This window comes from Leptonotus elevatus, chromosome 8, assembly GCF_054856555.1.
Source record: "Leptonotus elevatus isolate MCC_2025b chromosome 8, RoL_Lele_1.0, whole genome shotgun sequence".
In the NCBI taxonomy this organism is placed as follows: Eukaryota; Metazoa; Chordata; class Actinopteri; order Syngnathiformes; family Syngnathidae; genus Leptonotus; species Leptonotus elevatus.
The window spans coordinates 12,768,735-12,783,765 of NC_141246.1; positions in this window are offsets into that span (position 1 = coordinate 12,768,735).

Here is a 15,031-nt window from a genome sequence, read left to right on the forward strand (position 1 = left end):
TACAAATAAATATCTCGTTGGCAGCGTCAATCAAAACAGAGCATTAAGTAAAGGCTGAATTTTTAGTCAGCGCTTGCAAAATCCTGGGATGTAATTGAGTAGCAATTGAAATCAGATCACTGAAGCAGTGTCACATTATTCACCTATTCAGGCCCCGAAGCTGTCCCATGCAACCAGGAGCTGTAAGATACTTTTGGTAAACCAAAGGCCGGGAATAAGGCCACGGAGAGCATGAAATAAGCTTTTATTGTAATCATGGCCTCCGGGCTTTTGTGGTAGCCGCTGCAGAAAATCCCCACCCTACATCCTGTGCGGTACCACATAGCCGCTGAAGGCTTCACACAAGTTCTTCTGAGGGTCAGGTAGCAGCACAAAATGATGTGTAAAAAAAACCTTAGGGTATAAAACAGCGACCTCGTAAAAATTATGTATTCATGACAAAAAAAAAAATTCACATACAGATGACAACATTGCTGAAAGGAACCCTTTTCAAAAGGACTAGCAAATACAAGACTGTAATATACATGCCAGGCCAGTAGTTGGTGATGTCACTTTGTTAAGAAACACTGAATTAAGTAATTGCCTCGAAAAGTTATGCAACAAATATTACGGATACCATCACTTTTTTCCATGCCTGTGTCATGATTTTTTTTTTTACTTTATTATTATTATTATTATTATTATTATTATTATCCATCTATCCATTTTCTTAACCGCTTGTCCTCACAAGGGTCACGGGGGCGCTGGAGCCTATCCCAGTTGGCTTCAGGCAGTAGGCGGGGTACACCCTGAACTGATTGCCAGCCAATCGCAGGGCACACAGAGACGAACAACCATCCACACTCACAATCACACCTATGGACAATTTGGAGTGTTCAATTAGCCTGCCGTACATGTCTTTGGAATGTGGGAGGAAACCGGAGCACCCGGAGAAAACCCACGCAAGCACGGGGAGAACATGCAAACTCCACCCAGGAAGGCCGAAGCCCGGACTCGATCTCACGTCCTCTGCACTGGGAGGCGGACGTGCTAACCAGGCATCCACCGTGCCGCCCTATTATTATTATTAATATTATTATTTATTTATGTATTTATATATATATATATATATTTGTTTTATTTTATTTTAAATTTATATATATTTGTTTTATTTATTTTAAAGTGTGGTAGCAACAATTTTGTCCACGTGTATGCATTCTTCCATGTGAGTGAAGAAGTTACAATAAGTGACAACTAAAATCTATTTGGTCCCATTAATGTTTTATTGCAATGCAGAAAATTGGACATCTGACATAAACTATATCAAAAACTAATGATACCTATCTTCTGGAATTTTAACCATGGAAATGCAGACAAATCCACACTAACTACTCCAAGGTATGCTGCCTGGTGGAAATGAAACAAACTGTAAAGAAAAGCCACGGCAGGTTCCGTTTCATCACAAGTTTTGTGGCAGGTGCAAGGCTTCCCATTTAGATCCTACACATTCATTGCATATGCATGTGAAGTGGATGTGTGTATGAAAACATTTAAGTGTGACGCGTTTGATCCTGTGTTTGTGGATGTGAAATCAAACTGAACCAGGAAGTGCAGTGTGCGCCGCTACGGTCGCTCTACTCTGAGGTATGTGAGAGTGAATTTGTTTGTGTGTGTGTGTGGGTGTTGGGGGTTGGGATGGAGGCTGAAATTGCAGTCTTTGGCTCTCAGGTATTTCACTTTGGGGCACCCGTGCACAAGTTTCGGTATGTATATGTAATGTGCCGATAAAAGTAAGAGCCCACCTGCTGATGGCTGTGATAAGAACGAGTGGGGCTCGGTCTCCTGTTACCTTCGTAACATCCACGCCTGAAACAACATTACTAAAACATGATGAGAACATGCAAGTCCATGTTTAGATCAAGTTGTTGAGAATCTGGTTATAAGAAAATCAATTTATAAAACGTCTGTTATTGTGGGTACGATCCCATGTGTGCAGCAGGCGGATTTGCGTACCATAAAAAACAATAGTGAGATAAAACAATAGTGACAGCAACGATAACATTCTCAAAGTGTAGAAAGTTTGCATACTTATATTCCCACTTCTCCAGAGAGGATCGGCTCTCTAGTTCAAGATGCTTTTTTTTTTTTTTTTTTTTTTTTTACTCATGGAGATTTGAGCCAGTACTTCGCTGCCTAATTAAATGGAAAAACATGTCCAATTCTTCATGCTTTTTATCAACCATTACAAATTGGAAACACAACCAAAAACCTGCACAAAAACGACAAAAATGAACAATGATCTGATATTATCAAATTGTGTGCAGGCCAGTACTGTTTCTCAAAATTTGACCAGCATATAAATCAAAGTGGAAGCATTTGAATGAAAAGACTGGCTGGATATCATTTGATCAAGTTATTTTCTGGCATCTATCATGAATTACAGTATTTGCTTAAACAGCATGTGAGGTGCGGAGTTAGGACCCAAATCCAGACAAGACACGGGAGTTGGGGAACAGGGAGTCTTCTTTATATACAAAAATACGGATTAACACCAGAGAGCAAGGCTGGATTGTGGTGGCCTCAAAGAAAGCACTTGATTGAGAAACCTTGACTGAGAGAGCAGGGCTGGATGCATGGAAGCAATCTCGACATGCTGAGGGAAACCTCAGCTTAGGAACCTCAACGTTCTGAAAACAATCTCATTCAGTAGCTCTTGCTAGAACAATGCACAATTCTACTGTATATGACAGAATAAAGGCCTTTATGACAAAATAAGAGTGGCTAGAGTGACTAATGTAGGACCATAGCAACTGCATAGCAACTGACATCACATTAGCATCATAAGGGACATAGTAACTGCATAAGACAAGACAAACTACATTATCTTAACACAATGACCCCATGACCTGACCCAAGGTGTCTTATATGACACAATGAACCAAACACAGTCATCCACAGTCCACAGTAATCACGTAATTAATTCATAAAAACTCTTAACTCATTCACTGCCATTTTAACTATTTCTTATTAGTTTAACATATTTTTCCATTTTTGTTAACAAGAGTATGAAAACCTAGAATTTTTTTGTACATTTAGAACAGATATAAAATTTGTGATTAATCGTGAGTTAACTAGTGAAGTCATGCGATTAATTACGATTACAAATTTTAATTGCCTGATGCCCCCATCTTGTCTTTTTTTTTTTTTTTTTTTTTAATCTTTTTTATATAAGGAAACGATTATAAAAAATTAGGGGCGTCAGGCGATTACAATTTTTAATCGTAATTAATCACATGACTTTACTAGTTAACTCATGATTAATCACAGATTTGATATCTGTTCTAATACAATTTAAAAAATCCAGGCTTTCATACTCTTGTTAACAGAAGTGGGGGAAAAAAATTTAACTAATAGAAATAGTTCAAATGAATTTTTGACGTCTATAGCCGTCAATGGCAGTGAATGAGTTAAAAGCATCTGTCGCCCAACCAATATCCATTTAAATTGAAGGGAGATAAAGTTAATACTTCAACAGTGTGCTAGTGTCCTGGCTGGTCCACCATTAAAGACCACTAAAGTAGATGATGGATCAAAATGTCCTTGAACATCAACTATGGGAGACATTTTTGGATTAATTAATAGGTTAATTGTTGTTATTGTTATTTACTGGGATTGCGCATACAGAAAAAAAGCTGCTTAAAGGAGAAGTATGTATGGCTGTAATGCAGCTTCACCAGCCTGAATCAACAGTACCTTTAACTTCACTTACACTTCACTTCAATTCCAGTTCTTAACAATCAATTCATCAGTTACATCCGTCCCTTGCTGCTACGCCAGTGACAAATTTACTAGTTTCCCTATTACATATCTGCACCCCCATTATATTTTAGAGCTGTTTTTTAGGGTCAGATTTCAGCAAATTGTTGCTTAAACACACCATTCATTGAAACATTGAAATTGAGACAATCTGAGTCGCTTTTTTGAAAAGCAGCCGATGAAATCCGTCCTCCAGAAACAATTAGCGTAACCTTTGCATCCTCATTGACCTGTGTGTGCGCGCGTGTGTGTGTGTGTGAGTGTTACCCAACCCTTAGCCGCTCCCCAACCCACAAGGTGACTGTGTGTTAGTAGGCTCTTTTGTCATAACTTGAACAGGACACGTCCATCAGCAGTAAGGAAATTACCACTTGGGGGAATGAGAGGAATCTGTGTTCTTTGAACAACGGGGGGAAGAGAGTGAGGCGGACGGACGGACAAAGATAGATGCTGACCTCTCCGTCCTACCTCCAGCTCTATCATTTCCATCGTATGACTTTTCTTATTTCCAGTTGTTGAAATTGTTTCTCTAGCGAGCCGCAATAGTGACATTTGGAAAACCTTTCCCAGACGTCACGTGTGTTTCTCAGGATAATGTTACAGGAAATTTCCCCATCGTTCCTCACAAAGACAGTTCGGTTATGACACATACGAAACAAGTGCCAGTACAATACTGAGAAGTGAACACACCCCTTTGAATGCTGTACACAAATAAAGACGGTCAAAAGACCCAAACAAAAGAGAGTGAACGCAAATTAATGGTTGAATTTATTTGCATAACCTAAAGACTGATAAGCATCACCAATGGATGTAGATATCCAATCAATGCTTTCAAACGGTTGAAAGCTGAGGTTCAATCTGACATTGTACAGCCCTGGAGACTCGTGAACAACTTGACATGCCAAGTGGCATTTTTTTTTCTGCACACTGGCCCTTTTTTTGGTGCATATATCCGGCGAGTTCGTCATAGATAAACCACCATATCCAAAGTGGTTACAAATGATGTGGCCAGTACAAACAGACATGGTGGGTGCATTTCTCCGGAGGGTGTCTAACGAAGCACAAAAAGCAACCACACGCCGATTTCCTGTCTACTGAGATGCTTCCAAACTGTTTCTGGAACACGCTGAATTGAAGGCAGGATCAGCGTGCTCTCAGTGCCACCTCGTACCCATAAATCTGTGGGACAGCTCTCTGAGCAACTGCAAAACATAAACAACTATGGCGGGGGGCCTGACAACAACAACAAAAAGTGAATTTGGATACTGTAATTACATGATTTTTTTGGAAGGGGTGGTGCTTTTTTACATATTTGAGATAAATCAGATGAAGAAATACAATGGAACTTTTAAGGTCAAACGCAGTCCATTATGTTAAACTGCTTGACTTCTGATTTGTTCAATTTCCCCCACGGAAATAATGAACATTGAAATAATCCTTCAAACTGCTGTGATTATAAACTCAATTTACGTTGGCTTTCTGGCTGATCTTGCTACGCATGCAAACAAAGGCCACAAAGTACTATAAACGGAGATGTAAAATGTGTTGTTATGCGATGCCTTACAGCAACATTCCATCTTGAGCAGACATGTTTACAATACATGTTAAGCATCCTAAGCATCAGTGTAAGTATTAAATATGGTTAAAATAAAAATGATTGGCTCCATGACTTTCCCTCTAAATTAGCAGAGTGCGGTGACACAGTCGGACCTCGGTATGCTACTATTATGGTTGCATGATTAATGACAAACTGTAAACGGGGGGAAATTGTAAGCATGTCATGACTACAGCTTTCCCTTAGCTGAGTGGTGTTGGTGTTGACAAACAGCTCATGTTTTTATTTCCAGATGTTCATTAGTTGGTTTTTTTAGTTTTTGTTTTTACAGATGGGGTGTTTCCCACAGCTGTTGCCGATAACGTCATACGACAGCCGAGTACTCCGACAAAGGGGATTAAGTCATTGCGCACTATTTTCGTAGAGAGCGCATGTGTGCTCGGGTATATCTCGACTTTCGTGCCGGCGTAAACATTTCAATGTGCAATGTAACTGACTGTTTAAGTCATCCAAACCAACCACCTTTTTGCCTGCATTCATCACAATTCTTTCAAAGAAAGTTCCCAGTCCCGACTGTACTAATTCCTACCCCCCCCCCCCCCCCCACATTAGTCACGAAAGTCAACTCAAAAGAAAATTATACAGGATCACAACTTGCTGATGTTGCCCAAAAATGTCAAATTACCAACATGGATTTGGTATCGGTTCATAAACCATCCTCAGCCCACATTTGCAGACCGATAATAAATAAATGTGATTCCACATATTAACTTTGATTACATCTGCTTTCAGGCACACACTTTTACTCTCAAACACACAAATACATGGACAGCGGTGCCAGGCCTCATAAAATCCTGTTCGTCTGACTCAGCCAGAGAGACACTTTATAACCATGCCTAGTCCACCATTTAACCATGGATGCCATTAAGAATGTGTGTGTGCGTGTGTGTTTACACACAGAGACAGCAGGGGCCCAATTTGTAAGATAGGCTAACATTAACTTCACATTATGTCCAAAATCTTTCACTGTATTACATAATTTAATGGATGTAATATATATAACACATCATACATGTAATCAAAAAAAGTTTCATAATTGTGTGCAATTTTCAAAAGTTTTGAGCTGCACTTTAAAATATGCCAAAATTCCTTTAAGTTGAGAACATTTTGGACTGCCCAGCACCCAACGCTATGAGCCATTTGGCTAACTATGGGCTACTATTTTTCTAGACAGCAAAACTGTGCATGGGTATGTTTCCCGCCTGTTTAGGAATTTGAATGACTGCTCTACCATAGCCTACTGGGCATTGTGGCATAGCGTAGCATAGCATTTAGTTTGACATGTGCCCTGCTCATCGGACAGTTTGGTAGCTGAGAGTTGGTTGAACTCCTGCTGGAACCATGTCTAAGTGCGGGCGCAAGTAGTCAAATAAAATGTGGGTGAATTTGATCGAGGTCCGCGGATGTGTGAAGTCATCATTTCATTCCTAAATATGACAAGTTAGTTATAAATGCTCATTGGTACGCATCTGCAAAAATGCTAAAACAAAGTCTACCCCACCTCTGAACAAATTTAGACCGCGCTTCACGCAAGATTTGCACTGGGCACAAAAGTAAAACCTTATGTGAAAGTAAAATGAGGTTTTTCATCCCAGAGCATGGGCACCAATGAGAATGTTGTCTTTATGAAGGTATGATACATACAGTACACAAAATTGCTCCAAAGTCACTCTAATCTTTTCATTAATGGTGCCATTACAGAAGAATATGTTAGCATTGCCAAGTACCCTACACAAACCCACATTATGACAGATCTTGGCTTCTGGACTTTACTGCTCGGATGATCGGTTTTATCTTTGGTCCATGCTGCCTCCATTTCTCGCAAAATCTGATCCAAACACTGTGTTTCCACTCTGTGATGCTCCAACCCTGAAGCCTTTGAGCTCGGAGACTACGTTTATGGGCAAAGTTAAGCTACAACTTCCTTTTGGCACTGTATTGTATTCACTGGCACTTGTAGATATAATCAAGTATGGTGGAGCTTGAAAGAGTTTGTGAATAATGTTGAGTCTACTAGGGTATAACAGCTACAGGCGAATGTTCTTAACTTAGTGCCATGTTCATCTGCATTTAGAACAGAATAAAATTGGTGGTTTTGGAATATGAGTCTTAAAGAATGACTGACCATACAAAACAGAGAAAGTTGTGTTTATACAATTTCAAATGCTGGGCAGTCAATTCAAAATCATGGCTTTTGCTTTTGATTGTCTTTTTGTGAGCTACTACATGGATTAGAGTATACTCACTTTCATCCATCCGTATTCATAAGCAAAAGACAGACTACAGTATACCCTGAACCTGTCGCCGGTCAATCACAGGGTGATTACAGACAGTACTCCAGTCCCCGAAAATACATTTTTACACTGAGCATGTGAAAGGCATAAGAGTCTTGACTAGAGACACTGAGTACAATATTCAGGTTCTATATGAAAAAGGCTCTGATGTTATTGACTGGCCACCGGTTACTCAAATCAGAATCCAATCAAGCGCCTCTGGGACATTATGTTTTAATGCATGCCAGGCACCTGATTGATGCGCTGATCCACGTTTGGGATCAGGGGATCATCTATTGTTTCATCAGGAGCATCACCAGACCTTATTGAGAGTCTTTGCAGGCACATGTCGCCCAAACACTAGTGAGCCACAGTGGAAGTTGAAGAGTCTCTTTTTTTTGTTGTTCCCCCCCATCTTGGTTTGTGGAGTCACGTCCCATTTTAAGACAAACAATAGGACACTCCACCATGACCTCATCCGGGACGTTTTTTGGTTCAACACACAACAAATGTATCCAGCTGACTATGAGAAAGTGCACGACGTTCATCTGGCAAGTTGCTGTGTTGTCAAATGGGAATTCAGGGTATCGTTTAGGGTCAAGTCGACATGAATAGTGAAACACTTGATCTGGATAGTTGATGGTCAGGTAATTACACAATGGTAGGAATTTACAGCCATGTTGACAGCTGCGTAAGTCTTTCCTGAGCTGCGCCTGGAGCCAAATGTTAATTTTGTTGGACGAAAAGTCCCTGGCTCATCGAAGTTGTTACAGGTCATCCCTGTGGGAGATTAAGCCTAGAACAAGCATCGACTCAACTTTTTTTTATCGACTCAACTTTTTTTTCACAACTCAAGCTTCAGTGAATGTTTTTGTAACATTTTAATTACCTAACATCAAATTGGTACAAGGAAATTCTATCTGGCACATGAACAACAATAAATGGTCGACGGTTCAATAGTGGAAGAAAGTGGGGGTCTACATCTGTAAGACATTTAATACGCTGCATTGCGTAACTGATTCTCAGAGGTAAAATTGCAAACTTGCTTCAACAGACACTTCCACCCGTGCCATTTGATCAATTAGAGACTACAGCGCATGCAGATTAACAGGGATCTCTGTTAGACAGAAGACAGAGATGGAAAGGCCACCTTGAGTTTCAAAACACCCTTGAGAATCAATAACCCAGGATGCCAGAATCCAATTAAATATACAACAAGATAGATAAGCAAGCATGCTGATACCTGACGGAAGTTTGGATGACATATTGGAGCGCACACTCATGACATGTAAAGGATGCCCGGGGCGAACGGACGCCTTTCTATTGCCGGTTTGGGAGGGGGTGGGTGAAAGAATTGTGGACGACATGTCCAAAATTTACTTTTGAATTAGTGCATTCATTTTGAGTTAATTTCAAATTCCTTTAATGCCACCATTTTTTTTTAACGCGCGATTACTGACCGCCCCTTACTTGGAAAGCCTGTACTGGGGGAATTCTAGTCCCAACGCAGATGACATGTCCACGTCAACATTTTGCAGTAATAAATTTAATAATAATGCATATATTTGTGGAGACTGGGGTCAAGTTGTATTTTACAATTTTAAAAATGTTCAGAATTATTTCATGTTGAAGATTAGATAGCTCTTAATATGAAAAGAAAAATACACTGAGCTGTCACCGTCTTACATATGCAATTATGCCATCTAGTGGCAGAAAAATGGCCTCAACACAAATCAATGTCACTTTTGCAGTACAGTACATCTTTTTAACTTAACCCAATTGCATGGATTATTATGACATTACTGTATGAAACTAAAAGATGCAGCCATATTTATATTAGTTTCACATTTTTTCCCAATTTTCTGTTAACAAGAGTATGAAAACTTTTATTGTACATTTTATTGTACATATAGAACAGATATAAAACTTGCGATTAATCGTGAGGTAATTATTGAAGTCATGCGATTAATTACAATTAAAAGTTTTAATCGCCTGACACCCCTACTTAAAATACTTAATACTTAAAATAAAAAATACTTGGAAAGGTGTCACACGTCGCTATGAAGGATGGGGGCGACTGCCCTATCTCCTGTGTTGAAGTGCAACTTTTAATGAGAGTCAATGGGTAAAGATTCACATCACATAAATAGGCTGCATATACTTCACAATATCTTTAGCTCATTATTTTATTTTCAATTGGTTTTGTTCTAGGTAAGGTGGAGTATGTGCCGATGCACCCCCTATAGGCCCGAAGTCACTTGTCCAACTGTCTGTCTGACTGACACGATTCAGATGTCCACCCTCTCACTCTCTGTCATTCTCTCATTACTTATTCACATCAGGAATATGCGAACAAGCACGGAAGGAGACAGGAAGGTGACACTGATGAGTACAAATCCATACACATTTAAATACAGGCCAATAAGCAAACATGCAGGTTGCATGAGCAGCACGACAAAGAACAGTAATATTATGTTGAATATACACTCTATGCATACCATACATTCTGTGTACGTCTCAAAATCGTTACAATAGACCCACAAAATGGCATGTTTATACATTGTCAGAGCCGCAAGCCATTTTCAACACTTGAGATTGATCAAAAATGTGCACACAAAAAATAACACCCACACATGTGGACTGACCAAGAATATAGATTTTGGAAAAAATATTAAATTTTTACCAGCTTGTCAGGTATAATAGTTTGGTCCAATGCCAGCAATATGAGCACTGCATTCACAATTTTATTTTCATTGGCACATGAACTCAAATGTGCCCTTTTCTGCACAAATTATGATTGGCAAAAAAAACAACCAAAAAAAAACATATTTAAGGAATCTGGAAATCCACTCTTGTAAAAAAAAAGTACATAGACGCTGAAATTAGAATTCATGGCACACTTGCTGTAATGTTCACATATTTCACACTTTCCTATTACAGAAAGGATGAGGTCATTTAACTTAAAGTGCAAACATTTGGCTTCAAGTAATGAGTTCGTGAGAAACATAATAGTTGTAGAGTATATTTTTTTTATGTGTGTGTGCAAAACCAGATCTTGAGATGGGCCTCACTGCAATCTCTGCTCAACTCTTCAAGAAATTGCTACAATTCAAGGTTAACAATTAACTTTATGTCTTTATTTTTACGCTAACGTGGCCAAGGCACTTCAGAAAAATGGCCGATCATAAATTGCCTTTCCTCGACAACTCTACACAGAATAAAGGTAGAGTACTTTTGGGTAAATCATTTTGTCAACTACTGCTTCCAAGCTCCAATGATTGAACCATATGTCCTAGCTTACTATTCTTTTGCTAAATCCTTTTCAACCTGTATTCATTTGAATACACTACAAAGACAGAACATTTAGTGTTCAAACTGATGAACTTTTTCTTTGGCATGGATGAGTTTGGTGAGGAAGAATTTGACTTGAGCCCGGATCTTAATCCCATGACACACCTTTTTTGGTAACCAACAATAGAGATTTTCTTGCAAGTCGGACATCAGTGACCTCTTCTGAAGGAAAAGACAAAAATAATCCCACAGCCACAACCATGTTTAGAAAGATTTTGTATTCTGAAACCCTATAGATTATAGTACAGTATAGCCCATCCTTACAGGATGTCACGCAACAAAAACATCACTTGTCACACATACACATACAAGCAATAACGCTACACATGCTCATATACTGTTTGTGACAGAATAATCTCCAGAGACCTTCTTCTCGCTTCCTCTGGTGAAAGCATAATGTTGCTCTTTAACTGACACATACATCTACACAGAGACACGCCAGGCTTGGTTATTGCAGTCCTTCCTGGATCTCACTTCCTGGTATTCACCAATGTGTGAAATGACACTGCCTGTATTAAGTTCACACACATTCCTGCTGGCCTGGCATTGCTTTGCAACATAATATAGTAGCTCATTTCCAGCTGCAATGCCTTTTCAGTATTTTCACATTATTTTTAATACGCCATAGATACGAAGTTATGAACCAGAGAGGTCTTACAGTATATTCAACTAGTGATTAACTTGTCAACGCGTAGAGGTTGGATAAGAGGAAAGTGCCATGCCGCAGTCTATTAACCAGGAAAACGCTCCGAGCCAATCACGAGCGATGAGTCTATCCGCCATGCACTCCTAACCAATTAGATGAAACATCTGTGCGTGCATGGATGAGCTTGACTGTGTGAGAGCGCAAACGTGGGTGTGTAAGTCATAATCGATTTATTGTAAGAAAATTCTCCTTTCCCTCCCTGCGGTATCTCATTGTTGGCCCGGACTAAGGTAGAATTTATTTTGGCGGTTCTGGTGTTCCCACACACACACACAAAGACACACACATAAATAACGAGTGTGAAGACTGTTTCATCAGAACAGAGGAGAGAATGGGCAAAGCATTGTTGGCATGTGGGTTCGATTCGACGGGCCTGCCGAGCTTTATAACCATTGTTTTTAAATATAGAGCAAATGTGGGTTAAAAATTTGACATATACTGTATAAGTAATGCCTGTTGGTCACTGAAGAAGCAAGAAACGTAGTGTTATTCCCCATAAGCATACGGACGTTTGGGTTATCATTTTTAAATATTGCTGTTTTAAGGCTCCAAAATGGAGTTCTTACTTAAACGACAAAACTGAGTACACATTAAGTTTTCTGATTCTGATCTTGAATTGGGGTTGATTTAAGTCACATCAGGTGTCACAACCAGAAGCAATTGGCAGCTCCCAACCATCGGAATCATTTTGAGCGTGTTTGCCGTGACAGTGATCTTGCACAGCTGAAGCAGAGCTGGTTCTTATGTGACATACACAATTTGCACTTACCTTGCGGGACAAAGATACGGGACCAGTAACAACACCCAAATGTCAAATGTGTTTTACAACTCACGTCTTACACAAAGTGATGGACACTGTTCTCGGAGCACTCCAGTAAGTGTGAGTTGTTGTCAGTGGCAACCTCTCTCTCTCACCTTTCTCTCAGCAGATACCGTCCTTGAATGCTTTTGTAGGTGCATTATCTGAATACCATATTTCCTCAAATAGTGCCAAGACCTTTATTTTCTACGCTGAGGGTTGCCAAGTCTTTATTGGAAGCAGATTTCTATTAGAGGTGGCAAAGATTATTTTCCTTTTCCTTCAGTTGTATAAGAATATGTTCTCATGTTGTAGCACAAAGCCACCTTTTTGATCCTCTGCCATATTTGGGGTGCCAAGGAAAAGAGGAATGCTGGCACCGCAGAAACAAATTGAGAAAAGTGTGAGTGTGAAATCACGGTGGCACGATGTATTTTTCCCTCTGACACCTGTAGTAAAATCCACTCTTTTAGTAGATTATATTCATTATTAATATACAGATTTAAGCAAAAACTTCTCAGGTTTCTTATGTGGAGGGGACATGGGTCTTGTGAAACTGCTACCAAATACTGTATGAGGTCCTATGTTAAAATATAACTTGATCTGTTACGATGTTTTTGATTGAAATAGCTTTTGATTTCAGAAAACATAACCTAATGCTGCAAGTTTAATAAATTACTATTTTCAGTTCTTTACGACCTATAACATGTCTTGAAAACTGCTGTGGATAGTAATTTGAAAGGCAAAGTAGTTTGTTTTACACAATCAAAGACACAACACCTACAAGCAAGCATCAACAAACAAACAACATTCACAAGAAAAGCAGAGGAAAAACAAGCTTACAAAAAATTACTAAAAGAACATAAATTGACAACGTAAAAACACATTGAGAAAACGTTACAAGCATTTAGGAGTAAAGAAATAAGAGATTTCTAAATAATTAAAAGAATAAATACGATTTAAAAATGTTTCGTTTTTAACCTGGATTTAAAAGCATTTACACTCGGGACTGACTTCATTTCTTTTGGCAATTTATTCCATTTGTGTGCAACCTAACAGCTAAATGCAGCGTCACCATGTTTACTTAGAACTCTGGGTTTCACTACTTGACCCAAGTCTGCAAGCCTAAGAGCCCTACTTGTTTTATATTCAATCAGCATTTATTTCATGTAATCAGGACCCAAACCATTCAGTGATTTATAGACCCGTGGCAGAATTTTGAAATGTATTCTACAGCTGACTGTGAGCCAATGTAAAGCCTTTAGTACTATTGGAGTGATGTGTTCTGATCTCTTTTGCTTTGGTCAGAACCGGAGCTGCGGCGTTCTGAATGAACTGCAACTGTCTGATGGTACAGTACATTTTAACTACATTTTTGAAAAAATAAAAATAAAATACTGTTATCATCGGGAGGTTCGTTTAAAAACATTAACAAGTTATTCTGTTCATGAGTTAGTTGACAATTATGATACGAGCCATTTTCACAGATTATTTCATAAAAAATCAGGGGAAAAAAACATTATTTGCATAATAATCTGGAATGCTGTGCGTGTAAAAGTGAGTCATGTATGAATCAGTGATATTTCAGGCATACCGGCAGATGCCCGGTGGGCCGGCATCTTTTGGGGCCGATGCAGTGCTTTTTAGTTATTATTTTTCCTCCATTTTACCACAAGAGACTAGCCCACAATTTAGAGGGACTGGTCCATTAAGCCATTTTCAATATAGACACCAAACCAAACCAACATCAGTCAAAATATCAGTGGCAGAACAATGCGTTAGACAGGTATGGTCAGGTGGCGGGCCGGGCCGGTGGGCATAAGTCAAAATGCCAGGGCCGATTTTTTTGGTGCCAGTCCAGCCCTGCATATCGGTACTCAGAAATATTGTGTGCAAAGGTGAACAGTTCGGTGCTGGTCTACAGAAGAACAGGACATAAAGACCTTAGACTTTACTTGTAAAGTAAATTTATAAGGTTGTGAATTCAACCTGTTTTTGCCACATCTGCCACCAAATATTATTGACCTTGAGCCATGATTAATCCCTTTACCAACTGTGTAGATTGTCAGAGTTCATGGGTAGGGAACAGGGAACATGATACGAATCAAGCCAACCCAATTCTCACATTTATAAGTAATTCTAAGCAAAGTAGTGGCAAACTTATTCCAACTTATTAATCATACTTACAATAAGCAGACTTGCTGAAAGAAAACAGCAAGTTTAACAGATACCCGGCAATGTGGCTTTATTGAACTTTGCTACTGAGTGCACTTGACCTTGCATGTGTTTTCAGTTTGGCTATTTCCTCTCGTCTCTCCCTCCCCCATGCTCCCTAGGGCGAGGTCTGGCCCCGTGCACCCTCACTTAAAAATGGCCCCACCTCCATAGTCATACAGCGTACCTTCAACACCTCCCGTGTGCGTGTGAGATCACAGTCAAGTGCATTATTGTGTGGAGAAATAATGATAATCCTCCATAGTCCCCCTGTGCCT